This window comes from Aplysia californica, unplaced genomic scaffold (assembly GCF_000002075.1).
Source record: "Aplysia californica isolate F4 #8 unplaced genomic scaffold, AplCal3.0 scaffold00052, whole genome shotgun sequence".
Classification (NCBI taxonomy): Eukaryota; Metazoa; Mollusca; class Gastropoda; order Aplysiida; family Aplysiidae; genus Aplysia; species Aplysia californica.
The window spans coordinates 1309619-1320091 of record NW_004797322.1 but is presented as its reverse complement, the minus strand read 5'-3'; positions in this window follow the sequence as shown (position 1 = coordinate 1320091).

Sequence of the window (10473 nt, the reverse complement as noted above, 5' to 3'; positions counted from 1 at the left end):
GTTAGCTCTGGGGTCACAGAAGGGAAAATAGTTGGAGTTTATAAATTGCGTCAACACACAGATCCTACAGAGATACCATGGATGAGTACACACATTGTCTTCGTCGTGGTAACAATAATGGGTTGCTTGCTGTGGGTTGTTTTTAACTATGAAATAATGCTGCATCGCCAAGATATTGTGAACTGTGCGTTGAGACATTTTCGGAAACATGCACCGAAACAGAAAAGACATATTGTAGACATGTCAGTCCTGACACCAGATGCCCCAGAAAACACTTTTTTGACTTTGAATTTCGCCTTTGTGGGGGCATTGCTAAACCAAGGCTCCTTACCTAAACCACGTATTCTTTCTTTGAGGATTATGATTGCTTCTTGGTCGTTTATGAGTGTTTTTCTCACTCAATTGTTCACAGGACAACTTACAGCTAATGAGATTCTACCCCAGACTACACGCACTTTCTCTACTTTTGAAGAATTATTACAGAGTGACGGTTATAGATGGTGCATGCCAAAGACTTACGTCTCTTTTACATCCGTATTGAAAAACGCAAGGAAAGACACAGTCGCGGGAAAACTGTATCGTCAAATGCCGTATTTGGATAGCCCTCTTCCTCATGCCTGTGACAGCATTACTGGTGTGCTCAACAAACTCAGAACAGAACCGAATTTCGTGGCTTTAGTAACAGTAGACACACTTAATATATTGTTCGAAGATACCAAGAACACTTCGAGCCCCATATCGTATGCTGTTATAGATGAAAGTCTGTTCACCAGTAAGACGGGTTTAGAGTTTCCGAAAGACTCGCAGTTCGAGCTGGTGATATCCCAGTCTATCCGGATTTTGGTTGAGACAGGGTTAATTAAAAAATTACAAGAGAAATGGATGATCAAGTTTCCTAATTTGAACAGAGAACAGAGACTGAAAGATTTTAAAGTAAAGCTAAACGGTCTGCAGAGCATACTGTGGTTAATTCAATCGTGTGGTATTGGCATTGCATCAGCTGTTCTGGCCTTGTTAGGGGAATGTTTATTTAATTGTTTGCGCAAACGGCTTTCTTTAGGACGCCCCGTCTCAGTCCAGGTTAAGCCTGACAGGCAAAGTTAGAAGCCCTCCTCCTAAATTATCAAATTGTGTCAATACTTTTACTTTTACTTACACTTTTCCTTCTTCTGGTATCCTTAGGATGTCGAGGTGTGGTGCAGGTTTCGGTCCTGTGGTAGGTGTGTAGCGTCTATGATAGACGTTATCTTGTTCCAGGACCTTTTTAACCCTATCCAGACAGGTCTTTCTTGGTCTTCCTCTTGATTTGAAGCCGGATTCTCGGGTGTTGTAAGCTCTAGCGCTAGTTGTTTCATGGGCATCCTGGTTAGATGTGCGAACAATTTGACTCTTTGACAGTCTTGTGCCTTGTTTAGAGACCATGTTTGGCACTGATATGTTAATGTTAGTATGAAGATGCTATTGATGAGCTGGGATTTCACTTCGATAGGGATGTTCTTGTGACCAAGCAGGGGTGCTAGCTGGTAGGTCACTGCTTTTGCTGTCGTAGTTCTTGTTTCTATTTCTTTGTCCATACGCCCATCTTATGTAAAGACTTTTCCTCCTTTCTTTCTTTTTTTTTTTTTTAAGCAGTTTTTATTTTACCCATGACCGGCTTGCCAGGCCTGTGTCAATGAAGATGTAAAAACATGTACATTAAGGGAAGGGGTGGGTCTTCAAAATACGATGTTGGGTCAAAATATCGATTTTTAACTATTTACATTTTCGGGTACCTGAATATCTTAGGAATCGATACCCCCTGACCTTCACAGAGATAGTACATAACAAGATGGTTCACTCAGCCAAAAAAGTGTCCACCGGAAGTTCGCTTTTTGCTTCAGGTGGCGTTGCAGTCTGTTTTGAAGCTCTCTTTCGTTTTTCCAGAAGAAGAATAGGAATAGCACCTCCTTGCGTGCGCAGATCGACTGCTGTTCATCAGCAGTTCGGGTTCGTTCAGTGCGGAGTTTTAGTAAAAAAAAATTTTAATGACCTCTTGCCTTTCGTTGTAAAGTCAAATTAAACGAAGAAAACAATCACCCTTTCCTCCGGAAGAGGTTTTTTTGTCAGCGTAACCATTTACAAAAAGCGTTCTTCCGAAATTTATTCAAAAACTTGACAGTTTCACTTTGATTTTTTAAACTCAAGAAGGGTAACTCTTTTCGCAAAGGGTGCGCATTGGCGAAGAGGACACCACCGACTTTTGAGGACACTTTTTTAATTGGCTCAAAGAGAGAAGTGGCCCCTCTTGTTATGTAGACTCTTTGACCTTCATTAGAAAATATTTTAAAAAATCGTTTTTAGGTTCATTTCTTTTAGGGTACCTTCTTCAAATTGGGGCCCATTTTTTCATCAAATTAGCCCCAAATGAGCCCATAGTTAGACGGTGACGACAACAACGTGTCTCCACGTGACCCTAGCATGTTTAGTATCGTTGTAACCGCAAACTTCTCCTCTTCCAAACCGTAAAAAAAATCTAGAATGATGTGTTTCTGACAGTTTAGCTATGATGAAGGACGCCCCATTTTGTAAATCTTAGTTTGTCTTGGACAAAACGAATCCCCGGTACTAAAAATAGTGACCATGACGTCAATATTTAGTCAGAGATTGCCGCGCGGTATAGAATCTTCAACAGTTTTTTAAAATGATCACCGCTACTATTTTCTTTCGATTGAAAAGCCCGTTGGAGTGTTTCTATGTTCATTGTTGTTTTGTTCACTGGTTTGTCCGTGCATTTACCTTGATCTGTGTTTGTTGTGGGTTTTTTTTGTTATTGTTTGTTTGTTTGTTTGTTTGGGGTTTTTTTTGGTGGATTTTCTTTTTTGATAATGAAAGTGTTTTTACACGTCTATTGACACAATTTAGAGCATTAAGGAAGCTGGCTATCGGCCTCGCCTGTCACTGTCAGAGCTAACCCGGGCTAAGAGGGATATCAGATCCCAGCAGAAAGACCCAGCAACTCAATAGAAAGTCTCGGTGCTCAGGAGTCGAACTTAAGTCTCCCGAATGCGACAGTGAAGCGCCTGATCGCTGCACCACAAATGTCGATTGCTTGATTTTTGTTAGGGGGGTATGGGGAAAAGGGAGAAAACTAACAAGTATGAGAGAGAGAGAGAGAGAGAGAGAGAGAGAGAGAGAGAGAGAGAGAGAGAGAGAGAGAGAGAGAGAGAGAGCGGTGATGTAATGTATAGAGATGATGTTGCATGTAAGAGTATTCTGTGTCACTGATCTCGTGAGGGCACACTGCTCGTTTCGTCAAATGTTTGGTCAATATAATATTTAATATAATTTACCTTTTTTTACAAGCTAACAATGAAAGGGATACTGTGGTGAACTTTTTGCTAACTTACGTATGTGCCGTCGTAGAATGGAAGTTTATAGTCCTGGCGAGGCCACAGTATTACATTGGTCATTGTTACTTTCGTTCATAAACATAATAACAATTAAAAGTTCATCTCAATGAAAATTCCAAAAATTATAAGCAAAGCAAACCTTTTGAATGGAACGAAAGGAATTAGCAAGCGGGTATGATTAGACGTAGCGTTGTAAACTTATGAATTCCTTTACTGTGAACCTCGTATCCACCGATAGCGGACTCACAGTAAAAGAGGTTCAACCAATTATTTCTTATTCATATCAGCAAACCACAGGCCTCGGCTAAAGCAGGATCGCCGGGACTGATGTGATATCACTGTTATAATTGAATCCTGTTATAAACGGGAATGAAGTTTTCGTACGCTGTAACTAAAGATCAACGAATGGGATCTTTCATCTTAAGAAAATAAATTTATCAGGTGTATCCATCATCCATTTGAAAACAAAAGATTAACCATCAAAACAAAGATCAAGATTTTCAAAGCATCTGTCCTCAGCACACTCCTTTATGGATCTGAAACATGGACTTTGTACAGCAGACAAGGAAAGCGCCTCGACAATTTCCATCTCAGATGCTGCCGCAAGATCTTAGGCATTTCGTGGCGTGACAAGGTTACAAATGTTGAAGTGTTGGCACGGGCAAACCTCCTGAGCATGACAACTATCCTGTGTTTTAAAAGATTGAGATGGCTGGGCCATGTCAAGAGAATGAATGACAACCGGATCCCGAAGCAACTACTCTATGGAGAACTAGCCAAGGGAAAGAGACAAAGAGGAAGACCAAAATTGATGTACAAAGACACCTGCAAAAACAGCTTATCTAGGCTTGGAGTAGATGTTAACACCTCGGAAGACATAACAGAGGACCGGGAAACATGGAGGAATATTATAAAGGAAAGAACTAAAATGCTAGAGAACAGCCCCAGAAACAACCAGGCTGAGAAGCGCCAACGACGAAAGGAAAACAGTGGAAATACAGAGCTTCGATCTACGACACTAACATGCAAGCACTGCAACAGAATCTGCGCTTCAAACATAGGAAGAATTAGCCATGAAAGAAGCTGCATGAAGACAACATTGAGACCATCTTACGCTAAATTGACCGTCTGCTTAGACGAAAAGAGCTATATATATTCAAGCACAAAAAAAGAAAGAGGAGAGATTATAAGGATGATAGACGTTTGATAGGAAAGATGGAGCTCACCTAACCCGAGCACCCGCCAACAATCCACTTAAGAGACAGCGAGATAGAGAGAGAGACAGAAATAGAGAGAGAGAGAGAGAGAGAGAGAGAGAGAGAGAGAGAGAGAGAGAGAGAGAGAGAGAGAGAGAGAGATTTGGTATAATCTCGGTATGTGTTATTCGACGATTTTACCTATTTCCATTACTGATCAAGTTCGGGAACCAAATATTGCTGACGGGAGACATGTTCACCTGTTGTTGAATGCTGTATCTTTCTATAAAAGTTAAAGAACTTTTGATTCAAGAAGTCAAAAAGACCCCTAGATAAGCCAGCATTAATTGCCATTGAAGCTTGGCAAAGGCATCTGAAATGCTTTGGGGGACGAAAGTCTTGGACGTTGGACTTGACAGAGTCCCTGCATTGAATGCGATGTTCACTGTTTCTGTTTTTCTTGTTCACAATCCGTAATCGTCTCCACCTAGTACTTTTTTATGCAGTTCGTTACTTGCACTATTGTTGACTAGCAAAAAGTGCTGTTTTTGTTATTCCTCAACATAATTATTATGTGTTCCTCACCGAGTCCACAATGAATAAACGTCCAAAATGCAACATACAAACAGACCATTTACAAAAAGCTAGCTATTACCAAAAATATGATTGACCATGCTTGTCTGACAGTCCCACTCCTGCTGGACATCCTACTTCTATCAGCGCTGTCCAGACTTTAGGACGCTCTTTCGTCCCAAAAGTTCAGCAAGTGCGGAGATACTCGATGAAATCATCTTTCTGATACGGAATCGAACTCGTGTCTTCAGCTTGCTATGCAAAATGCTTTGCTAATCAATACTAATTATGCTCAAGTGATCGGACCTGAATCTGGTTTTAAGTTTTAACTGTCGGCATTATCGTGTATGTTACCAGTCATCTACCCCAGCTAAGAGAAGTGGGGCTTCTTGTTTGGTTTCAGGGATGTCACTGTTTAGAATCAAAGCCGGTTACTTTTTGGTGGAAGTTCAAGATGAAATAATTATATTTTAGGAAGGGAAAAAAAATACACCTCACAACCTGCACAAATTTTATCCTGTAAATTCCACCTGTTGCGAAATGTACTTCAGTGTTTAGAAGTTAGTGTTTCTCTTATCGCTTTATTATTCTGCATAAAGTACGACTATGACTGCACTGTTTCAAGCTTTGAGGTAACTTTGTTCCCTTTTTCTTGTGCTATTCTAATGAAATAAATGATATTATCTCATAATTCCTAACTGTATTCTTATTTCATTTTATATAATTCTATTCCAAACCGGGTGATCGATATAGTGCAGTGGTAGATACCAAAGGGTCTACATAACTATCTTTTGTTTAGTATAGGGTTTTACGGCGCTCGCAACTGCATAGGTCATATGAGCGCGGGGGACACACCTAATACTTTTTCGTTGGTAGGAAATTTTGAATTTTGCCCGTGTGGCGGCCGAAGCCTACTCTGATCGATTTTAGACCACCAAGGGATCTTTAACGTGCGCAACTTGCACACGGGCCCTCCGAGATTTTTCGCCCTTGTCCGAGAAGGCTAGGTGTAGATCTTTCCTACCAGAAGATCAGGGGTGTGGCAGAAAGACAGCAGTTAGGAGGAGCCAAGGAGTAGCAGTAGAAAGGCTGCAGAAAGAGTCAGGAGCCCAGAAGAGGGGGCAAAGGAGGCGAGGGGGTGGGGGCAGAAAGTGGAAATGAAAGCAGACAACAGAACATTGTTAGAGATAAGGAAAGGATGTGAAAGGAGACACTTTTAGAGAAGAAAATATTTTGGTCGCTACCCGGAATCGAACCCGGGACCTTTGAATGAGAGGCAAACACCTTAACCTCTAGGCCACGAGAGCCCCATAACTATCTTTGTAGATACTGAAATTAGTGAAAAAGATGAACACTGCATTGATCTGTCTGCGGTTGTAAAGAAGTAATAACAATGCGAACGCATTTTTTTAGTTGCGTTTTTTTTGCGTTTTTTCTAAAACGCGATATTTTTAGGGGTATGGGGTTTTAGTGCAGCGATATTTTGGAGGCTGTTTATAGGATTCCCTTGAAATTTGGCCTCAGTGTTGGCAATTGGCGCAGTTGCAACGTGCCAGAGGCTTTTTTTATAATTTGTGGAATATTTTTTAAATTACTACATTCTATATGCCTCAGAGGGAGGGATTTTAAGCAAAATTTCGGTGATTTAGCAAGTCATATGTTAAAATCCGGGATATCTCGCTTATTATAAACGTTATAATAATCCTCTAACGGGTTGCAACTTCCTATACTAGGTTTACGTTGTGAAAATATTAAATCTGTAGCTTTATAGATAAAAAGAAAATTACGCCAGCACTAAAATAACGCTTTATAGGAGGTGGTGACACCCTAAAATGTAAAAAATTGCCCGAAGCGCAGAAGTAAAGTTCATCTGACTACCTGAATAACGCACAAGACCCCCAAAGTCATATAAAATACCCTTAAATGATTGCTAAGTCTGTGCATAACGGTTTTTGAAAAAAAGCATGCATGTTTTCCCTTTAAAAATCTTTTAACGTTATCTTTCATTATAGTTGTTCTGTTCCTATGTCTGGATGAAAATAGTCTCTCTCTCTCTCTCTCTCTCTCTCTCTCTCTCTCTCTCTCTCTCTCTCTCTCTCTCTCTCTCTCTCTCTCTCTCTCTGTGTGTGTGTGTGTGTGTGTGTGTGTGTGTGTGTGTGTGTGTGTGTGTGTGTGTGTGGGTGTGTATGTGTGTGTGCGTGCATTAATGTATATTGCATGAGAAGAAAGGAAGTAGTAAGAAAGGTTTTTGAAAAATGGGTATTCCAATGTAAAGCGCATTGAGCTACTTTTTTGGAAATGCGCTATATAAATGTTATATTATTATTATTATTATTATTATTATTATTATTATTATTATTATTATTATTATTATTATTATTATTATTATTATTATTATTATTATTATTATTATTATTATTATTATGACGTTTGTTCATGGAGATTTCAATATTGACTCTTAGTCTCAGTTTACAAGGTGCTAGTCCAGCAGGCGCAGGGCGTTGTTTGGTTGTTCACAGTCTCAGCAAAGATCTACAAAACCCCAGGACATTCGACTTCTCTGGAATCAAAAATGTTTTATTGCATGGATCACTCTTTTCTACTCAGTTTGGTGGGTTTTTTTTTTTTTCATTCAGATTGGTTCGCCAAGAGTAGAGTTACAAGGAAGTTTGTGATGATGAAAAATTGGAAGATAAAATGTGAGACTTACTTCCTTTACTTTACTTTTTCCGTCCTCTTGTGCCTCTAGGGCGTCGAGGGGAGAAAGAGCTTCCTGTCTTTAGCAAGTATGATGGCCTTGCAGGGTGGGATATTGAATGTTCTCAAGGTATCAAAAATGAGACAGCGTTGTGAAATCAGGCGCTCCTCAAAGCAAAGAGACCGGTATTTTTCTTGGCGATTGGCAATTAAAAAAATTAAAATCTTTTTATTTTGGCTCAACATTTTTTAATGCTCATTTAAAACGTATTTCTGTGTTGATTTTTTGTCCCAGAAAAAAACCCGTTAATTAATACAAAATGTAAAAATTCAGTTTCCAAGGATTCGCAAGCTGTGGAAGTCACCAAATTTTAGCGGTCATTTTCTCGCTAATTTATCTCTGAAACCAGGCGACCCCCTCCTCCTTTAATCGCAAATATTTCGACTTCTATTCAAGATAAATGTAAGTTGTTTTTTGTAAATCTAAAGCAAGACAAATTAACAAGCTTTTAGATAAAACAATTAACCTCGCATTCCCAAAAATTGACGAGCGCCTGATTCCATCGCGTCGTTACACAAATTGACTGCATGCTAACATGGAATATAACAATCTATATAGCCTTCCGTATGCTAAACAAAGAGGTAAGAATGACGCCGATGTTCACGAGGGAACTGTACCTCTCGATCTAGATAAGATTTAAAAAAAAAACCCCAACCAAGAAGAAGTAGAAGCTGAGGGATTCAGAAACACACGTCACTGCAAATATATTTAAATGCTTTGAGCATCCTCTAGGACATAACACGGCGACTCGCAGTTTGCGGACGAAGAACGTTTTGACACGTGGCCCTACACACTACACACTACATGTCTCATATACCACATGCACGTCAATAACTTGGTTGATGTTACCCAGCCAAAGCGGTACCGTTGTCCTTTTCTGCAGGAGATGGACATTACATGTTGGTGCCGCGTCTTAGAAAGCCTTACAATGTTTGCGGTAGTAAGTACAAAAGGAATGAAACAATTATAGGGAAACGGCTAAGATTAGCAGCAAGCACATATACACATGAGAGAGAGAGAGAGGAGGAGGGGGGGCAAAAGTAGATGCACAGTTATGAAAAAAAGCGCGTACAACACTTACTGCATTTATTATTCATGTACAAACAAAAGAAAATGGCATAATACATGTAATAACAAGCACATAATTTTATTCTTCAGATACTCAAACTGCTTGCCGATGATATAAATCATGCATTCTGCGGCTGGCTGTGGTCGTTGTTATGTGCGACAACATGTGGGGTGGGAGCGACCAGTACTTACTCTTTCCACGTCAGTAAGTTTTTGTGAACACATCGAAGTGTGTGACATTGTCCTTACAAGCTAGTCTATAAGCACATCTATAATGCTGAAAATGTATGTAACACGCGCCATCAGGATCCTGGAGGTGGAAGCCGATACATCGCACGTCATTCACACAGGCCTGGGCGCACCCCAAGCGACCTCGTGACATTATCTGACGGAAGCAGGTTTGTCGGCGCCCAACGTGGTCATGGGTCCTAAAACTGACTCCACTTCCACTGACACCACCCCCACTTAGGGGTCCTGGAGTACATCTGGTGACACGGTGACGGAGAACTGCAGGTCTCCAGGTTCCATCTCGGAACTTTTCACAAGAGTGATTCTCCCTTTTGAAGATTGCGCTCTTTATGCCATCAGTACTTTCTGGCGTTGTCACGCACACATAGAGGTGCCACAGTAATCCATAGACAGCAAAAGAAGCGTGAATTCTCCACATGTTTAAGAATACAAGGTTAAGGCAAAAGTAAACTCTTGATCACATGCAATAATATCAAGAACTTCTAAGCAAGCACAGGGCAAGGAAAGATGGAAAGTGTTTGTTGGTGGCCAAAACCCTGATGTAGGGGAGAAAAGCAGTAATGATGATGATAAAACACTTAGTAAAGTTTGCTCCAGGTATCAATAAACTTTGTTGCCTTCAAATCTCCAATCAAAAGTCTTATGGGGATTGAATGTATTTGTTGTTGATTGTGAACATATTCGCTTTGGTGCAGCTCCAAACCTCTTTTCTTTGGGTATCGTTTTATCTGACAGCTCCAGAAACCTACACGGAGGACATAGATGCAATTTTTTTCTTCAAAATAAAACCCTTCAATGATCTTCGTTAATGTTCCCAGTAATGTTTGTTGTCATATTATTGAACGGCTGACATTACGGTGTCTGCTGTGTTCTATTATGCTGCTCCTTGCTTGGTCAAGCCTCTAGCTTGTTTATTTTTCCCCTAGATTTAGCCACTATCTGTTGCCACAAAAACGCACCCATCCACTTGATTCTCCAGTGACAACTGAGTGAAAATACTGGTTGGAACTACACGACCGAAGAAAATCTAAAGAAGTTGTTTAGGGAAGAGTGACCCAAGAAATTATTTAAGCTTTCAGCAAACTTTAGTCCAAATCCTCATGGCAGAAAAAAATAAATTGAAAATTTTAGTACATGTATTATGATCTTATGTCAATATTGCACAAACCCCTTTATGTCACGTTTACTAGAGAGGGTGAGAGGGAGGGAAGTAGGGAGGGAGGTAGGGAGGAAGGGAGAG